Source organism: Dermochelys coriacea, chromosome 13 (assembly GCF_009764565.3).
Source record: "Dermochelys coriacea isolate rDerCor1 chromosome 13, rDerCor1.pri.v4, whole genome shotgun sequence".
In the NCBI taxonomy this organism is placed as follows: domain Eukaryota; kingdom Metazoa; phylum Chordata; order Testudines; family Dermochelyidae; genus Dermochelys; species Dermochelys coriacea.
In genome coordinates, this window is record NC_050080.1 from 28,306,055 (window position 1) to 28,316,693 (window position 10,639).

Below are 10,639 nucleotides of genomic sequence, written 5' to 3' on the forward strand. Positions count from 1 at the left end.
CAAAACAAAAGACATAAAATGAAAACCTGGGTCTACACTTATCGATAGTTCCCTTTCGTAGCTAATAAAGTAGATTTTCCCTCCAAAGTTCAGTCTGTTGCAGAGCTGGTTGTTTTCACATGAGACAGGATCCAATTTTTCATGAGAACACCTTACTCCTCCAGATGTCTCCTCAGTGAAAGGATACAGAGTGCCTCTCCCTCCTCTATAGTCTGGAATAGTTTTTGTTTCTATTCGTAGACAGCGTGAACCTCTGTCTTGTTGTAATGTTCCTTTTTTAACTTCAAAAGGTTTTGATTGTTTGTGGGTGTCTCTGATGGTTTTCTATTGAAAGTTTTGGGACTGAGCAAGGTTAAACAATTGAGCCTTGCATTGCATCATCAATTAAATGGAGTGGCATGACAACTCCCAGCTCCTTGAATGGGATGTCATTGGGACATCTTATCCCCTGGTGACTAATTTTTACTCCATGGCCATAATGCAGACTGTCAGTATAAATTCATACATTGTTTTGAATAATGAGACTTTTGTTAACAAGTCGTAAACAGAAAAAGTATCCTTGAATTAAGTATTCATTGTGCATTATTCGTTTAGCTCTTTACATGGCTGAGCATTCTCTGAACACACTCACGTCCATAAGTACCCCACTGAATGCAAGTGTGGGTGGCACCATTATCTCAGACAAACTGAAATCTTCTTCAGTATTCTCTGGGTGAGAAAGCCCTACAGCTGGATCCGGGGAGGGAAATATTTGCTCCGCTCCAGAAGCTGAAATTGTATTTATGGTTAATAATTAAAAATCAAAATAACAGCTTGCATGCAGGAGCTGAACCATTAAATTGCAGGGGCAGATCTAGGCTTTTACATTGGGTGGGGTTTGCTCGTGTGGAAATTTCCCAGTGCATCCTTCACTGGACACATTTATGATGTAGGAAAGGTGAACAGGCGTCAGCTTTATGGAAGTGATTAAAAACGTTTCCCTTCCCTGGCAGACTGCAAAAGCATTTTTGTTTGTTTACTTTTTGCTTTGCTGCTTGGCATAAATAAATTCATCATCACAGCAACTGGTACGAGGGCCCTGACTCGTCTCTCATTAGCACTGCGGTAAAAGGGGAATAACTCCACTGAGGATGCCTGCAGGCAGGTTGTTGGATCCAACCAAAGGATTTAATGAGACTATTGAGACCCCACCTGAGCTGGTATGGGTTCTCCTCACCAACTGCTCACCCCACTGGGTGGATCTGGTTGAGCTGAAACCAGTATTGTCCCCCTCAAGCATTCAAAAATCATGAGTCAGTCTCCAGAAATCCTAAAACTGGGTTAAAAATCATGAAATTCAAAAAAAAAAAAAAAAAAAAAAGGTGGGTCAGCGGGGCTTTTCATTTCCCTTCTGGTGTCTGAGTTTTTCGGGTGCATTCAGTTCACATTTTCAAGCTTTTCTTTGCAAATAAGGGTTCGTCAACTACAAAAAAATCCTGCAGCACAGAGTCTCAGAGGCTGAAACAAGTGACTCAGGCTAGTGGGGTTTGTGTGGGGCTGAAAATAGTAGCATAGGTGTTCCCACTCAGGTTGGAGCCTGGGGTTTGAGACCCTCCCCCCCCACCACTGGATTTCAGAGCCTAGGCTCCAGCCCAAGTGGGAACGTCTACACTACTATTTTGAGCCCCTAGAGCAAGCACCACAAGTCAGCTGACCCGGGCTCTGAGAGACACTGCCAGAGGTCTTTTTTTACAGTGTAGATGTACCCCAATAGGGCTAGAAATGTCCTCTTTTTTTAAATGAAAGCTGAGATGCTCATGCCATCTCCTGACTCCAGGAGGTGGGGCTTTAAAAAACACCAAAGATTGCAAGAATCATGATAGACTTGTGAGAGCTGGCAACACTGTGAACTGCTTTGGAGTACGGCACTAAGTGTTTCTATAGGCAGAACAGCCAGTCTTTGCACAGGTTTTACTTCTGGCACCATGACACAAGATATGCAGCCAGAGGCATATACTAGGGAAAACAGCAAAACCCTACGAGCAAGACAAGCAGGCTTCCATCTCTTTCTGTCCCCAGGGACTGCATCCTTTTGTAGAACTCCCAGTATGGCACAGAGACATCAAGTAGCTGAACAGCATAACTGCACATGCACGTCATTACTTGGGCAAAGGAGAATGGTGCCCATGGACAGACTCAACTGCATTCCTTTCCACCTGAAAAGGGGGGGATTTACAGCCAGAGGGGCCACTCTGGGCTGATCATGAGGGCCCTGGATTTGGTACTAGCCCAGTGCAGTCTCTGGAGCTGAGAAGCCTAAAACTGTGCATTTCCCTTTGAAAAGAATTAACTAGAGTAATTGACTTTAGGGCCAGAAGAGGCCATTGTGATAATCTAGCCTGACTTCCTGAATGACCCAGGCCATAGAATTTCACCCAGTGCTTCCTGCATCAGGCCCATCCCTTCCGGTGGAGCTAGAACATCCCTTTTAGAAAGACATCTAATCTTGATTGAAAGACTTCACGCAATGGAACATCTCCCACATCTCTGGCAAGTGGTTCCAACGATTATTCGATGAGTGAGGATGATGAAATCACCAAGGTAACTGCACACACTTCACTCAGTGGCCTTCTATATAATAGAAGAATACAATAGGCTATTTGAAATAATGGACTTCCTCCTTGTTGAACTTTATTCCCTTAGTGGTTGCGCTCTATGCCCAAACACAGCAACACATTCTGCTGCAATGATTACGCTGCTTTTTAGACTGGCTTTGTGATCTCAGTAAGTAAAATAAACATATTGCTCAACTGGATTCTTTTGATCAAAATTCTGCTTTCCTTTTGCTCATATAGATGTTCAGGGATGTTAATCCTAATGCATTTTCCCCAGATGCCAGGCTATATCACTCTTTGTTAAATTATAAATCACTTAAAAGTAACAAGCAAAGAGAACTTTGCTAGCTACTCACATGCCCAAACCTAAATTGCTTTAGCTTGGAAAAATGCATTAGGATAAATGAAAATGTAATGTAAATATTAATTAATGTACATGTTTTTCAGTAAATTTTGCATAGCTATACATAAATAAATAATAAATAATAAATAATTAATGCTGTGGAATAATTTATGTGGACCGTGTTTCTTGCTTTGGATGTTACAATTATGGTTATGGATATATCCTGATGAATTATTGAAATTCACAGAATAAATAATATTAAAATTAATTTGTCCCCAATAAGTATGTGAACAGCTGAGTTCAAATAGCTATTTAATTCTGCTAGCATGTTGCATTCTAGTGATGCTTGCTCCATAGCTGCTAGTGGGAGAGGTAATGTTTTCTGTGGCTAGCTGGGCTTCCATTGAGTTTCTGTCTGTGGCATCCAGAGTTGAAATTCAGCTGCTAGAGCATTAGAGACAATTCTCATTTACTCTGCCTTCTCAGCATCAGAGGGATCAAAATTCTTTTATAAAACACAGGGCACGCAGGTTTTATATAATGACAACACTAGCCTTGTATAAGACTATGATAAATACTTTGCACTTCTATAGCACCTCACTGCTGAGAATTTCACAGTCACTTACAGAGAGTAATTAGTTAAGACCTACAATCCACCTATGAGGCTTGTGTTAAGGGTCTACAGATGCAATTGCATGCCTGCTTTGTGTGAATAATTACAGCTGTGTGCACAGGCAAATGGTCAGTTACTAATGTAACTAGCCATTTGCATGTTTGATTCCCTATTTTATACATGCAGTCAAAGTAACAGCCAGATATGCAAAAGAACTCAGCACATTGGAGTCACACAGGCCCATTCATGGTTTACTCACAGACTCATTACACCTAGCACACTGTTGTCATAACCTATATCTAAAGCGGCATGTAAGTTATCACTGGAAAACTAATCACTCACTGATCATTAATATTCTTGCATGATGCATGCACAGAGTGTGCACAAAAAGAGCTATGAATAGGTACTAGAATTATGTTCTTAACATGTTTTTGGCAAACAAGGCATAAACCCAGTCTGCCCTAGACAAAGGGATGCATATTTGCTTGTCTCTCCACACAGGTTGTCAGGCAGAGACAATAAAGGCCCATTTACATCTAAGATAAACAAAGCTATCAAGTGGGAGAATAGACAGCAGGGCGTCTACACCCCAGCAGAGAGACTTTATCTGGGCTATAAAGACAGTGGGTCTGAGTCTCAAATGATAAGTAATTGAGTCAATTGAATTCATATAATATTATTGTATTATAAAAGTGTATCAGGTAAGGTCTTTCCTGAAAGCTAATGACACATTGTGATTAACAGCATTGTGAAGTGTATGTATTAACACTATATGAGATATTAACATGGATACATAATGATATTATGCTTTAAAGTCTGTGACCAAGCATGGGGAGAAACCGGGTCCTTCCCAGACTGGACTGAAGGCATCTATCTACCTGTTTCCAATGACATTAAACAAGGTGTGACCAGAAACAATGGAAGTCCCATTTACATACAAAGGAGCAGGGGGGTGGGAAGCCTACAGGAAGGGAAGAACAGTGTGAGGTCATCCTGAGTCTGGGGAAGATATAAAGAGAGAGGAGAAGCCATCTTGGCATCCATTGCTGGAGAGACAGAAGAGGCCAGAGCTCTTGCAAGCTGAGATAGATGGGTCCTTCAACCAAGTGGGTTGAAGTCTCTGCAAATGGAAGATTGGTAAGGACCTTGAGCAAAGAATGTTGCTTGTAAGGTTAGATCTTAGCCATTAGAAAGAATATATTTTCTTTTGTTTGTTTGTAACCCTTTCTAACTGTATTCTTCCTACATGATATTACTTCACCTTACTTACTTACTATTGGTTACTAAAGGCGTGTAGCGTGTCACCTACATCACATGGTACTTTTCATTAATAAACTTGTTTTATTTTTACAGTAAACCAACTCAGTGCTGTTCTTGAAGGGAAGGGTGTATTTATCCTGGTTAAATTAAAAGTCTTTGAAAATAGACTCTAACGAGAAACTGCTGAGCTTGAATTAATGTGCAAACTAGATACCATTAACTTGGGTTTGAATAGAGACTGGGAGTGGCTGGGTCATTACACTTTTTGAATCTATTTCCCCATGTTAAGTATCCTCACACCTTCTTGTCAACTGTCTAAATGGGCTATCTTGATTATCACTACAAAAGGTTTTTTTTTCTCCTGCTGAAAATAGCTCATCTTAATTAATTAGCCTCTTACTCCACCTTTTCATGTTCTCTGTGTGTGTGTGTGTGTGTGTGTGTGTGTGTGTGTGTGTGTGTGTATATCTTCTTACTATGTGTTCCATTCTATGCACCTGATGAAGTGGGCTGTAGCCCACGAAAGCTTATGCTCAAATAAATTTGTTAGTCTCAAGTGCCACAAGTACTCCTGTTCTTTTTGCCACAAGTACTCATGTTCTTTAACATGGCTGCTACTCTGAAACCTGTCATGTCTTTTTTGTCTCTTTAGAGAAGCAGACAAACTACAGTATCTCTCTGAATGGCCCAGGAGAGGGCTGGATATTGTACATAGTGTGGGGAAAATTTGGAACTGGGAGTGCATTGTGTCACCTCTGTGTAAGGTAACTGGGTGACAGAGAGCAGAGTGGGGCTGTTGTCTTGTAGACAGGCTGCTGGGGTCAGAGCACTGAACCAGGGCTGCATAGCTCGCACACACAGGATACTGCATGCTTGTCTTCTGGTTGTCAGTGTCTGGGCTATGAGCCACACCCACAAGGCATTTGTAGTACCCAGGGTTGCAGGGCAGGCGATGACACAACCCCTCACTGGTGTGGATTGCACCCCCAATGTGACAACTTGGTGCTGAGCTCTTTTAAAAATCTGGTCCCACATGACTAGACCGAGGTCAATGGCACTTCTAGGAATAGATGATTTATGTGAACAACCTTTAACCTATGGGCTGTTTGCAAACTGTTGACTTTTACTATTGGTTACTAAAGGCGTGTAGCGTGTCACCTACATCACATGGTACTATACATGTTCCCTGATTGAATGCATCCAACCATGTGTCATCACATCTCCAGCGGTAACCGCATTTTCCCAGTGCACTAATGAGCTTGGTTTATTATGCAAACCTACCTCCCTTCCTCCTTTCTGTTTACATCTTTTAGCATTTCCAGGGTTAACCGAGCTCTTGCCTGATGAACGTGCTGTAGTATCCTGAGCGATGGATTCATCAGCAAGAAGATTCATTCTAGATCATTATGTTCACGGGTACATTGCCTTTGGCACAATTCAATTGAGGAAAGTCTCATCTGAAAGTTCAACCAAAGGTCATTTCATCACAGGCTGTACTGGTGCTACCAGCTACAACTCCAGCCCTAGGAAAGAACAGGATGGGTCTGCGATGGGTCTGGCTGGCCAGGGACTAAAGCCAGTTCTCATGAGGACTCTTTCTTCTCATTGTCTGATTAGTGATGAAATATTTTATTAAATTAAAAACTCACATGTGCAGAGAGGAAGGATGGTCCAGTGCTTAAGGCACTAAACCAGAATTTGGGAGACCTGCCTTCAATTACCAGCTCCACCACAGACTTCCTGGGTGACCCTGGACAAGTCACTTAGGACTTGTCTACACAGGAGGGAGGGGAATGGCTCACACTGATTTAACTTGCAGTACATGAGCTGCACAAATAGTATGCTCACAGGATGCTGTGAGCATTCAATTCACAATTGTGTACACATAGTAGTGGCTTGCTGTGTACTAAGCATAGGGCATTTTCGGAGGGTATCCCCTGGTTCTTTGCTTTGCTGCTGAGCAATGTACATGCTGGGATTTTTCTCACTGTGTATTGTGGGATGCATAGCAGAAGCCAAGTGGTTCAAATTTTTTTAAAATCCCACTGACTCTGCCCCATGCTTCCTTTCTGGGGGGGCTAGCGCCATTTTCAAACTGCTGTCGGCCAGCTTGGACCTACCAATGCTCTGCGCCACTATGCTGGAAACCACAAATACACAGAGGCTGCCTGGGCTGTATTTCAGCACTCAAAGCAAAACTAATTCAGATTTGGACTTTGCTTGCCACACCACCAAGTAGATGATGTGGCGGCGGTAGCAGCAGGAGGAGCTTGAGTGGCAGAGGAAGTGGGATGAGGACAAGTAAGAGAAGGGGGACACTGAGCAACTGATAGTACAGGAGTAGCTCCTGGAGGAGCTTCATGCTGTGCAGCACCATTTCTGGGCTCAGGAAACCAGCCTGGAGTGGGGGAAGGGATCATTCTGCAGACTTGGGATGACCAGCAGTGGTGAGGGAATTTCAGCATGCTGAAGGCAGCCTTTCTTGAGATCTGTGCTAACCTAACTCTGGAGCTGCAGCGTACAAACGTGGTGCCCCACACCCATTGAGAAATGGGTCGCCATTGCCATCTGGGTGCTGGTCACTCTGAATGCTACCAGTCCACAGTCAACCAGTTTGGTTGGCGGTGCGGGGGAGATTGACTGTTGGGGCCCTTGTCCTGCAGATGTATGGTGCCCCAGTAAAGGCATTGTTGCACCACGTTATAAAACTTTGCAAAGCCTAGGAGATCATTAATGGCTTTGCACACGTGGGGTTCCCAGACTCTTCTGGGGCAACTGATGAGGATCCATGTGCCTGTTATTTGTCCCCCCAGCTTGGCTCAGAATTTATAGACAGAAAGGGGTATTTCTCCATGGAGCTTCCAGGGCTGGCTGGCCACTGTGGCAGGTTTACAGACATAAATGATGAGTGGCCTGGAAGTTCCACAATTCTAGGATCTCTCAGAACTCATCTCTGTTACCTTATGGAGAAAGGACTGCTTGGCCTCAGGATCTCTATGTACATTAATGGTGGGACACTGCTCCAGTTATCCTGGGAGACCCGGCTTACCCTCTGCTTCCCCGGTTAATGAAGCCGTTCACAGGCCGACGGGGCAGAAGGAGGGAACTATTTAACTATCCCCTCATAAGCTGCAGAATGACAGTGGAGTGTGCATCTGGCCACTTGAAAGGAAGGTAGCGCTGTCTGTGGAATAGGTCGGAAGAAGTAGGGGGAAAAAAACATGCCAAAGATCATAGCAGCATGTTGTATTTTGCATAATATTTGTGAATGAGGGAAAAATCCTAACAGGTGGGTGGGAGGCTGAGGGGCCAAGACTTACTCCATGGTCTGAACAACCAGCAAGAAGTCCCCCAGCAGATGGAAGTCTGAGGATCTGCCCCTTCAGTCCTGGCCTGGTTGCTGGCTGGGAATTGGGCTGAGTTGCTCCACAGCAGGAATCAGGCTCTCCTTCAGATCTGCCAGTGTTGGGGTCCTGTGTCCTGAAGAGATCCCGGCTTTTGGGGAACAGTTCTTCACTGGCCTCTCAAGCTCATTCTCCAATGAGTCTTGCTGGTGATCCCTGGGGATGTGGGTTGGGGGAAGCAGAGCCCCCACAACTTTCCTGGGTTCAGTGATGTGTAATTGTGGGAAATCCTCTCCAGCGCCTCAAAAAATGGACAGGCGACATTTCCACTGATGGACTTTCCCCTGGCATCCCTGGTTTGACTGTAAATCCTCCTGAACTGTTTGCTCATTATCCTGCTCAGGTCAGTGTCCCCATCGTGGTCCCCTGCAGTCATCTGCTTACGTTGACAAAAAACTCTTTTATTGCGGTGGCTGGCCACAACTGCTTCCTGCACCGATGCTTCTCCCCAGATGGCGATGAGATCCCAGGGCTCAGCGTGGCTCCAAGCACCTGCTCCGGAACGTTGTGGGGGTTCTGGAGTAATATCACGGCAATGCTGACATAGTCAAATCCGGGAGCAAGTGGGCAAATTCAGGCCCAGTTTTTAAATGGAGGAGGGGACATCCAGTCACCTTGACATCAGAGCAATGGAGGATGGACAGGTAAACAGAGAGGTCACTAACGGTTGCCCACAAAGCAGGGTGGGATTGCAGTTGGAGGACTGTGCATCAGCATTGTGTGCACACAAACAGACTAAACTAATGCAATTCACAGCAAACTAAGTTCACTTCGAAAGAGGCCTCCAGAGTTACTGCTAATTACAGAGTTAGTGTGCTATAATGAACTGCACCATGTGTATGCAAGCATTTCCAAAGCTGTTTAACTTGTCTGAATCCCGTTTAAACCCCTGCTGTAGATAAGCCCTTACTCTATCTGTGCCTCAGTTCCCCATCTTTAAAAGGAGGGTATAGCACTGCCTGACCTCTGAGGACTGTGTGAGGGTACATATATCAAAGATTCAGCCAAATATATAAGTATGTCCTTAACTTCCACCATGTGAGTAAGGCCCTCTTCATACAGCAAAGCACTGAAGTGCATGTTTGACTGTAAGCCCATGGGACCATGATGACTTGGGGCTTCAGTCTGTAAACCTTGTGTACCCCTTCAGTCTGTACCCCGTGGATGACATGAAATTACTGTGTCATGGAAAGCAGAACATATGTGGCTCCCCCATGAGTTAGCAGGGTTGTGTCAGGTCTGTGCCAGGCCAGAGACAATGGTGAATGAACAGCACTCAACGAGCATCTATTCCAAAGGTTCTCAAACTTCATTGCACCGCAACTCCCTTCTGACAATAAAAATTACTACACGATCCCAGAAGGGGTCCGAAGCCTGAGCCCGGCCACCACAAGTGGGGGTGGTGGACAAAGCAGAAGCCCAATGGCTTCAGACCAAGACGAGGGTCCTGTAACCTGAGCCCTGCCATCCAGAGCTGAAGCCTAGAATATTCCAGGAGCTGACTGAGTAGATATCTGAGCCATTAGTAATTATCTTTGAAAACACATGGAAGATGGGTGAGATTCCAGAGGACTGGAAGGCAGCAAATATAGTGCTATAAAAAGGGGAATAAGGACAACCCAGGGAATTGCAGACCAGCTTAACTTCAATACCTGGAAAGTTAATGGATAAAATAATCAAGCAATCAGTTTGCAAACACCTAGAAGATAATAAAGTGATAAGGAACAGTCAACATGTATTTGTCAAGAACAAATCATGTCAAGCCAACCTAATAGCTTTCTTTGACAGGGTAACAAGCCTTATGGATTGGGGGAAGTGGTAGATGTGGTATATCTTGACTTAAATATGGCTTTTGATACTGTCTTGCATGATGTTCTCATAAACAAACTAGGGAAATACAACTTTAGATGGAGCTACCATAAGGTGGGTGCATAACTGGTTGGAAAACCATTCACAGAGAGTAATCAGTGGTTCACAGTCAAGCTGGAAGAGCATATCAAGTGGGGTCTCATAGGGATCAGTTCTGGGTCTGGTTCAGTTCGATATCTTCAGCAATGATTTAGATAATGGCATAGAGAGTACACTTATAAAGTCTTCAGATGATACCAAGCTGAGAGGGGTTGCAAGTGCTTTGGAAGATAGGATTAAAATTCAAAATGATCTGGACAAACTGGAGAAATGGTCTGAAGTAAATACAATGAAATTCAATAAGGACAAATGCAAGGTACTCCACTTAGAAAGGAACGATCAATTGCATACACACAAAATGAGAAATGACTGTTTAGGAAGGAGTACTGAGGAAAGGAATTTGGGGGTTATAATGGATCACAAGCCAATTATAAGCCAATGGTGTAATGCTGTTGCAAAAAAAGCAAACATCATTCTGGGATGTATTAGCAGGAGGGTTGTAAGCAAGACACGAGAA

The 10,639-nt window shown here is 44.0% G+C and overlaps 1 long non-coding RNA gene across 1 annotated transcript; it reads left to right on the forward strand.

Moving 5' to 3' along the window:
- Positions 1-4,607: 4,607 nt before the first annotated feature.
- On the forward strand, positions 4,608-6,384 carry LOC119841554. Its single transcript, XR_005288583.2, has 3 exons — positions 4,608-4,687; positions 5,463-5,574; positions 6,124-6,384. It is a non-coding gene; the product is annotated as an uncharacterized LOC119841554 (long non-coding RNA).
- Positions 6,385-10,639: the final 4,255 nt, after the last annotated feature.